This window comes from Triticum aestivum, chromosome 3B (genome assembly GCF_018294505.1).
Source record: "Triticum aestivum cultivar Chinese Spring chromosome 3B, IWGSC CS RefSeq v2.1, whole genome shotgun sequence".
NCBI classification, from domain to species: domain Eukaryota; kingdom Viridiplantae; phylum Streptophyta; class Magnoliopsida; order Poales; family Poaceae; genus Triticum; species Triticum aestivum.
Genome location: NC_057801.1, coordinates 90,041,323 through 90,050,270, shown reverse-complemented (window position 1 = coordinate 90,050,270; position 8,948 = coordinate 90,041,323). Strand labels below are relative to the sequence as shown.

Sequence of the window (8,948 nt, the reverse complement as noted above, 5' to 3'; positions counted from 1 at the left end):
AGAGAGCATGTAAACTCGGATTCAAATACTCCAGGTCCCTTACTTAACTTTCAGTCGGTAAAGCTTTTCTTCTTAATCGATGTATGAACAACTATCAGTCTTTCCCGCAAAAAGAAACTATCAGTCTTCCTCTAAAAAAAAAACTATCAGTCTTCCTCTAAAAAAATATGCGTTTTTGTCGTGCTGCATGCAATTTTTTTTTGCGGGTGTGCTGCATTTATTTATTTATTTACTTTTTGACAACATTTTGCTATGATTTTTCCCGTGCTTCAACTTACTGGAGTACTTTCTTGTGATCATCTTAAGAGCTAGCTTCTGCATCGTGGTACAGCAGCTGGCCGGATACGACAAGGTTACCCAGGGCCATGGCTTGAACGCATAAATTCCACAGGAGATATTCCGCAAAAAAAAAATCCACAGGAGATAAACGGGAGAAGATCGCTTCGGTTAATTATATTTGGTTGGACGGGTCAGCAAAGATAAACGGGAGAAGATCGTTCGCGGGAGGCAGGCAGGGGCAGGCTCGGCATTTCGGCCTGCAAAGCCGGGCGTACGCACAGTACGTCCTGATCCGGCCTCCACATGGCTACATCGATCGACTTGATGAGTGCCCCGCGGGGCCCGCCTGGTCCCCCGGCCGCGTCGCTTGCCGGCTTGCGCACGGCGGCGCGCGCGCGGGACGTCCCCGATTCGAACGAAACTAGCGGCGGTGGCGGGAGAACCCCTGCGTTTCGGCCCGCCCCGCTGCTCCCCGTCCTCTTCCTCGGTGGCGCGACCAGGTCAGGTGATGGGGCAAACCAAAGTGGCCTTAAAATAATAATAACCTCCGGCGCGTGTCGTCGATGACACGTACCCCGTTCACTGCGTGACGCGTCGCGAAGGAACGTCGCGGTGGCGCGACCGGAGCAGGCACGTACGGTACGTCTGCCGGGACGCGTCGCGGCGCCTGGAGAACGCGGCGAGCCGGTGAGCATATGTGTCAAACTGAATCAGTAGACGGCAGGTGATCGATCGATCGATTGATTGATGGTGAAGCGTCAGCGTCTGGTACTTTACCGTCGTTAAGCTCGTGCGGCCGTGCGTGGGCACGCGCGTCGCCGTAGTTCACGGGAATCACGACTCTCGTCACCTCGTGGATAAGGCCGGGTGGCAACCACCGGCATCGTCGCCGGCCGTTCGTGTCGCTGTTGCCGTGCTCTGCATGAAGCTGTGGTACAGGCACCTCCATCGATCGTCGTTGTGAGGCGTCGCTGTTGCAAAAGTTTTTTTTTCTTTTTTCTTTTTAGATATGAAGCTCCACAATCGCGACGTTTCTCGTCCTCAAGGCCCACCAGGGTCCACGGCTGGAATTGAACAAACACGAGCCCACTAGCGTAGTAGTGTGCTCCCGTCCCGCAGCGCACGCGGCTTCGTTTTTTAGTCCCACCTCGCCTAGCGGAGGGCGTCGAGCGGGAGAGCTCATTATAAAAGGGGAGCCAGGTGCACCCTTGTTCCATACTTACCTGGACGGGGTCGACGGGTGATCAAGAAGGCCCGTGGCCTAGGTTAGTAGCCCACATTGCACTTGGTGGGTGCGCTGGCCTATCATCTCCCCAAGTGCGAGAGTGAACGTCATAATTTGTGGTAGAGGGGGTACGCGTTCGCGCGGCCCTTGTCAATTCTTTAAAATTAAATTTTGGTCCCTGGTTTTGGAGCTGGCTGAAGCTTTTGCTTTGCTTCATTTTACATCCAGGTCCTTAAACTCTTGGTCCTTAACATTTCAGTCCTCATTTTGGGTTACGCTTTAATTAATGTTTCTTCTTGAAGCAAGGTCTATATGTAAGCTTGTTAACGTAAACAGGGCAGTCCTGAACATCCAAGACCGCCTGAGCTTCAAAGGATCGCCCCCAACACTGCAATGCATGTGTCTTGCTAAAAGTGGCAAACCACAATCGCAGCATGGGGTGTGTGTGGCGGAGAATGTAAGTGATCCGACGTTTATGGCGTGCTAGTGGCAAGCCAACTGATCTGTGCGGAAGATAAGTTGGTTGATGCTAGCACAACCTTTTTTCCATCAATGTGGTTATCTCGATCGTCGTCCGTTTCAAAACATGTATTGAGTCGAACAAAGAGTCTGAAACACACTAGTACAGAATGGGACGCACTATGATTTTAGGATGATGTTAGGATCAATGTGGTGATGCTCGGTCAACTGGAGAAAGATGCGTCGCAGAAGGTGACGTTTGTGGCGAACGTTTGTGTCGTATAATTCCATCAACCAAATAGGAAGTTGGTCGGTCCAGCACTTGCCCTCACCCAGGAAACAATCAGACACACAAAACCCCGTTCGAGTGTCCTAGCTTAACCCAACCAAGCTAGGCGTCCTCCTCTCACAGACGCCTCCTACCCCCCGGTGCCACCTCTCACTTGCATCGCCCACATAGCTTGCTTGTTTTCATCCAACGATTAGTCAATTTCTTTTTAATGGCGGCGATTAGTTAGATCCCACCGATCGACCTTCTCAATAGCTGGGTGGGCATCGGTTTGCCCATGCCTGTGGTCATGGGGATTAGTTGTTCGTTTCGGAAACGCGTGCGAGCAAGCAACAATTTGCTTAGATTGTGAGGATTAGTGATCATTGGACTTTTATGAAGATGGTGATTCATTTTCACTATGATTTTCCACTTGGTTTTTCGTTCTGGTACTCTCTAGGATTTATGGTTTTCGTGGATATTGTTTTGTCCCGCCTTGTGATTTGTTTTTTCTTCGGACCAGGTGGGACACGCTCGTTGGTTGATGGTGGGAAGGAAATTCTTAGGAAGCTGTGTAGTTGCCTCGTCCCGCTCAAAACACACTCGGTTTCCTCCCCCACACACGTCTCCCCCTCGTATCCCTCTATCGTCTCATCTTCACCCTTGTATCGTCGTCACTGCAAGGAGCTCAAGCAATGGCATCGTGTAAACAGCCGCCACCGACTTCAACATCGCTTGGACAGCAAGGAGGCATGCCCGAATCCTATTGTGCTCACCACGAGACACCACTACCCAGATTTTCCTCTTCTCCTCTTCTCAACCATGTTGATGCAGCGGCCAAGAGTAGCCACCCATATCTAACGCCGCTACACCGGCTACAACTCCTTGAGCAGATCCGAGCAAGGCGCGAAGCCCAGATCGCTGCGGGGCTACCTCCGGACACGGTGGACCCGGGCGAGGACTTGGAGGTGAAGGAGGATGAGGTTGACAATGAGGAGGAGGAGGGGAGAAGGAGGAGGATGTGGGGGGGGGGGGGGGGGGGGCGCTGGGGAAGCGGGTCTACAGGCAGAGCACCAGGCAACCCTCGACTCCCTCCGGTTAGAATAGAGGCGGAGGCCAAACGCCGTCGTCGGAAGGAGGCGGAGGCGGAGCACGCCGCGAAAGTCGACGAGATGTTGCATATATGGATGAGGAGGAGGACCCGGAGCCCTCCTACGTGCCCATCTACCCCGCGCCCAACACTGACGTTGTGGACATCTCCGACGACGACGCGTAGTAGCTAGAGTGTCATGGTACGTAGGTTTATTTTGCATGGTTTTGTATGGATCTTGTTTGGGAACGCGGTAATTTTAAAAAATTTCCTACGATCATGCAAGATCTATCTATGTGATGCATAGCAACGAGAGGGGAGAGTGTGTCCACATACCCTCGTAGACCAAAAGCGGGAGCGTTTACTTAACGCGGTTGATGTAGTCGAACGTCTTCGTGATCCAACCGATCCAAGCACCGAACGTATGGCACCTTCGCGTTCAGCACACGTTCAGCTCGAAGACATCCCTCGTACTCTTGATCCAGTTGAGGCCGAGGGAGAGTTTCGTCAGCACGACGGCGTGGTGACGGTGATGATGAAATTACCGGCGTAGGACTTCGCCTAAGCACTACGACGATATGACCGAGGTGTGTAACTGTGGAGGGGGTCACCACACGCGATTAAAACAATTGTCAACTTGTGTCTTCTAGGGTGCCCTCCTACCCCCTAATACATCTCCGTCGTATCTACTTTTCCAAACACTTTTGCCCTTGTTTTGGACTCTAACTTGCATGATTTGAATGGAACTAACCCAGACTGACGTTGTTTTCAGCAGAACTGCCATGGTGTTATTTTTGTGCAGAAATAAAAGTTCTCGGAATGACCTGAAACTCCACGAAAGTTATTTTTGGAATTAATAAAAAATACTAGGAAAGAATCAAGGCTAGGGGTCCCACACCCTGTCCACGAGGGTGGAGGGCACCCCCCCTAGGGCGCCCCCCTGCCTCGTGGGCCCCATGGTGCTCCACCGACATCAACTCCAACTCCATATATTCACGTTCGGGGAGAAAAAAGTCAGAGAGAAGGATTCGTAGCGTTTTACGATACGGAGCCGCCGCCAAGCCCTAAACTCTCTCGGGAGGGCTGATCTGGAGTCCGTTCGAGGCTCCGGAGAGGGGAATCCGTCGCCGTCATCATCATCAACCATCCTCCATCACCAATTTCATGATGCTCATCGCCGTGCGTGAGTAATTCCATCGTAGGCTTGTTGTACGGTGATGGGTTGGATGAGATTTACCATGTAATCAAGTTATTTTGTTAGGGTTTGATCCCTAATATCCATTATGTTCTGAGATTGATGTTGCTATGACTTTGCTATGCTTAATGCTTGTCACTAGGACCCGAGTGCCATGATTTCAGCTCTGAACCTATTATGTTTTCATGAATATATGTGAGTTCTTGATCCTATCTTGCAAGTCTATAATCACCTTTATGTGTTATGATTCGTTAACCCCGAAGTGACAATAATCAGGATACTTACCGGTGACGACCGTAGTTTGAGGAGTTCATGTATTCAGCAAGTGTTAATGCTTTGGTCCCGTACTCTATTAAAAGGAGGCCTTAATATCCCTTAGTTTCCAATAGGACCCCACTGCCACGGGAGGGTAGGACAAAAGATGTCATGCAAGTTCTTTTCCATAAGCGCGTATGACTATATTCGGAATACATGCCTAGATTACATTGATGAACTGGAGCTAGTTCCGTGTCACCCTATGTTATAACTATTACATGAGGAATCACATCCAACATAATTATCCATCATTGATCCAATGCCTACGAGCTTTTCACATATTGTTCTTTGCTCAGTTATTTCACCGTTGCCACTGTTACAATTACTACAAAACTGCTACTGTTACTTTTGCCACTGTTACCGTTACTTCCATACTACTTTGCTGCCAAATACTTTGCTACAGATATTAAGTTATCCAGGTGTCGTTGAATTGACAACTCAACTGCTAATACTTGAGAATATTCTTTGGCTCCCCTTGTGTCGAATCAATAAATTTGGGTTGAATACTCTACCCTCCAAAACTGTTGCGATCCCCTATACTTGTGGGTTATCAAGACTATTTTCTGGCGCCGTTGCCGGGGAGCATAGCTCTATTCTTTGAGTCACTTGGGATTTATATATGCTGATCACTATGAAGAACTTGAAAGACGAAAGAACTAAGATTTATCCCTCAACTACGAGGGGAGGTAAGGAACTGACATCTAGCTCTGTACTTGATTCTCCTTCTGTTATGAGTAAATTTGCGACACCTAAACCTGCTTCTGCTATTAATTCTGATATGTCGCATGTTATCGATGATGCCACTTCTGCTATGCATGATACTTATGATGAAACTACTTCTATGCTTGATACTACTGTGCCATTAGGTGAATTTCCCGATGAACAACTTGCTAGGGCTAAAGAGAATGAAATTATTGAAACTGATAATATTGATGAAAGTGATGATGAAGGTTCTCCCCCTAAATATGAACTGCCTGTTGTTACTGATAAGGATTTTTATGATTTCTCTATGGATCCTGAGATAATTACTTTGGTCGAATCTGATCCTTTTTATGGCAATGAATCTGAAACTGTTGTGGCACATCTTACTAAATTGAATGATATAGCCACCCTATTCACTAATGATGAGAAATCTCGCTACTACTATATCCTTAAAATATTTCCATTCTCATTAAAGGGTGATGCTAAAACATGGTTTAATTCTCTTGATCCTGGTTGTGTGCGTAGTCCCCAGGATATGATTTATTACTTCTCTGCTAAATATTCCCAGCTCATAAGAAACAAGCTGCTTTAAGGGAAATGTATAATTTTGTGCAAATTGAAGAAGAGAGTCTCCCACAAGCTTGGGGGAGGCTTCTCCGATTACTTAATGATTTTCCTGATCATCCTCTTAAGAAAAATGAAATACTTGATATCTTTTATAATGGACTAACTGATGCTTCCAAGGACCACCTCGATAGTTGTGCTGGTTGTGTTTTCAGGGAAAGAACAGTTGACCAAGCTGAATTGCTATTGAATAATATGTTGACAAATGAAAACAATTGGACACTTCCTGAACCAACTCCTAAGCCAACTCCGAAGAAAAGAGGTGTTCTATTTTTCAATCCTGAAGATATGCAAGAGGCAAAGAAATCTATGAAAGAAAAAGGTATTAAAGCTGAAGATGTTAAGAATTTACCTCTTGTTGAAGAAATACATGGCCTTAATATACCACCTATTGAAGAAATACACGGTCTTGATAACCCGACACAGGTAGTGAAGGTAAATTCTCTCTATAGATACGATAGAGTTGAAATCTCGTTTACTAAGTTTGCTAGCCAATGCTTGGTTGAATTTGATGACTTTATGGCTAAACAAGAAAATTTCAATGCTTATGTTAATAGACAATTGAAAAGTAATGCTTATATGATTGGACGCTTGAGTGATTATATGTCTAGAGTTAAGGGTGAACTTAAACTCGCTAGTAAACATGCTTCGATGGTTACCACTCAAGTAGAACAAGTGCTTAAGGCTGAGAATGATTTGCTCAATGAATTAAATGATAAGAGAAATGATAATGATGTTAGAGTTATGACTAGAGGTGGTAGAATGACCCAGGAACCTTTGTATCCTGAGGGCCACCCTAAGAGAATTGAACAAGATTCTAAAGGAAATAATGCTGATGCACCTAGTATATCTAAAAAGAAGAAGAAAAATGATAGGACTTTGCATGCCTCTAGTGAAACTGTTGTAGACACACCTAAGAATCCTAATGATATTTCTATCTCTGATGCTGAAACACAATCTTGTGATGAACATGAACCTAGTGATAATGTTAATGATGATATTCATGTCGATGCTCAACCTAGCAATAACAATGATATAGAAATTGAACCTGCTGTTGATCTTGATAACCCACAATCAAAGAATCAATGTTATGGTAAGAAAGACTTCGTTGCTAGGAAGCATGGTAGAGAAAGAGAACCATGGGTTCAGAAACCCATGTCATTTCCTCCTAAACCATCCAAGAAAAAGGATGATGAGGATTTTGAGCGCTTTGCTGAAATGATTAGACCTATCTTTTTACATATGCGTTTGACCGATATGCTTAAGACGAATCTTTATGCTAAGTACATGAAAGATATTATTACTAATAAAAGAAAGATACCGGAAGCTGAGATTTCCACCATGCTTGCTAATTATACGTTTAAGGGTGGAATACCTAAGAAACTTGGAGATCCAGGAGTACCAACTATACCATTCTCCATTAAAAGAAACTATGTTAAAACTTCTTTATGTGATCTTGGAGCTGGTGTTAGTGTTATGCCTCTCTCTTTATATCGTAGACTTGAATTAAATAAGTTGACACCTACTGAAATATCTTTGCAAATGGCTGATAAATCAACTGCTATACCCGTCGGTATTTGTGAGGATGTGCCTGTTGTGGTTGCAGACGTTGCTATTTTAACGGACTTTGTTATTCTTGATATTCCCGAGGATGATAGTATGTCGATTATCCTTGGTAGACCCTTTTTGAATACTGCAGGGGCTGTTATTGATTGCAACAAAGGCAATATCACTTTTCATGTTAATGGTAATGAGCATACGGTACACTTTCCGAGGAAGCAACCTCAAGTTCACAGTATAAAATCTATTGGAAAAATTCCATCAATTATTATTGGAGGTTTTAAATTTCCTCTTCCTACTGTCAAAAAGAAATATGATATTCTTATTATTGGGGATGCTCATATCCCCGTTGAGGTAACCTAGTGTCATTTCGAAATTTCTCTAGTTTCATGCGACTCGGAACGAGTTTGTTAACAAGACTTGATCAACCTTGTTAGTGGATTCCTTTTGATGAGCATGAGATGGATGAAGTTAGAAGGCACAACTCTCTATACCCTCCTTTTACTTTCTGGTATTTAGATTAAATAAAGTAAAAATAATATTTTCCGTCTGTTTCCTGAATTATCCATGTAATAAAAAATACCCCGAAAATAAAAGTTCTCCAAATGCCCTGCAAATTAAATATGATTTTTTTCGGAATATTTGAGAATATCTGGCACTGAGAACACATCAGAGGGAACCAGCACCTAGCCACGAGGGTCCAGGGCGCGCCCCCTGCCTCATGGGCCCCTGGCGGCCCCCCTCCACTTATTCCTGCACCCATACTCTTCTTCTTCCTCCCAAAAAAATCACCAACCAGCTCAAGCACGAGTTCTAGCTCATTTTGCTGCCATTTTCGATCTCATTGCTCAAAGCTCCATTCACAAAACTGCTTTGGGGAATTGTTCTTTGGTATGTGACTCCTCCAATGGTCCAATTAGTTTTTGTTCTAGTTCTTTATTCATTGCAAATTTTGTTGCTGAGGTGACCCTGTTCTTGAGCTTGCATGTCAAATTTATTTGGTCCCAAGTAGTTCTAATGCATGATATAGTCTCTAGGCACTTGTAGGAGTAGTTGCTATCAATTTTATTGAGTTTGGTCCACTTTTATTTTGAGTTACTAAAAATTTCAGAAATTTTTCAGAGAAAGAAATATGTCTAGGAAAATGTACCAAGGTGGTTCCTCTAGGAAGCAAGGACCAAGGCTCGCAATACGTGAGCCGGATGATGAACCACCGAGGAATGCTCAAGTG

At 45.0% G+C, this 8,948-nt stretch overlaps 1 non-coding gene across 1 annotated transcript; it reads left to right on the top strand.

The window, feature by feature from the left end:
- Nucleotides 1-1,494: 1,494 nt before the first annotated feature.
- On the top strand, nucleotides 1,495-1,654 carry LOC123072950 (U1 spliceosomal RNA). Its single transcript, XR_006435489.1, has one exon. It is a non-coding gene; the product is annotated as a U1 spliceosomal RNA (small nuclear RNA).
- Nucleotides 1,655-8,948: the final 7,294 nt, after the last annotated feature.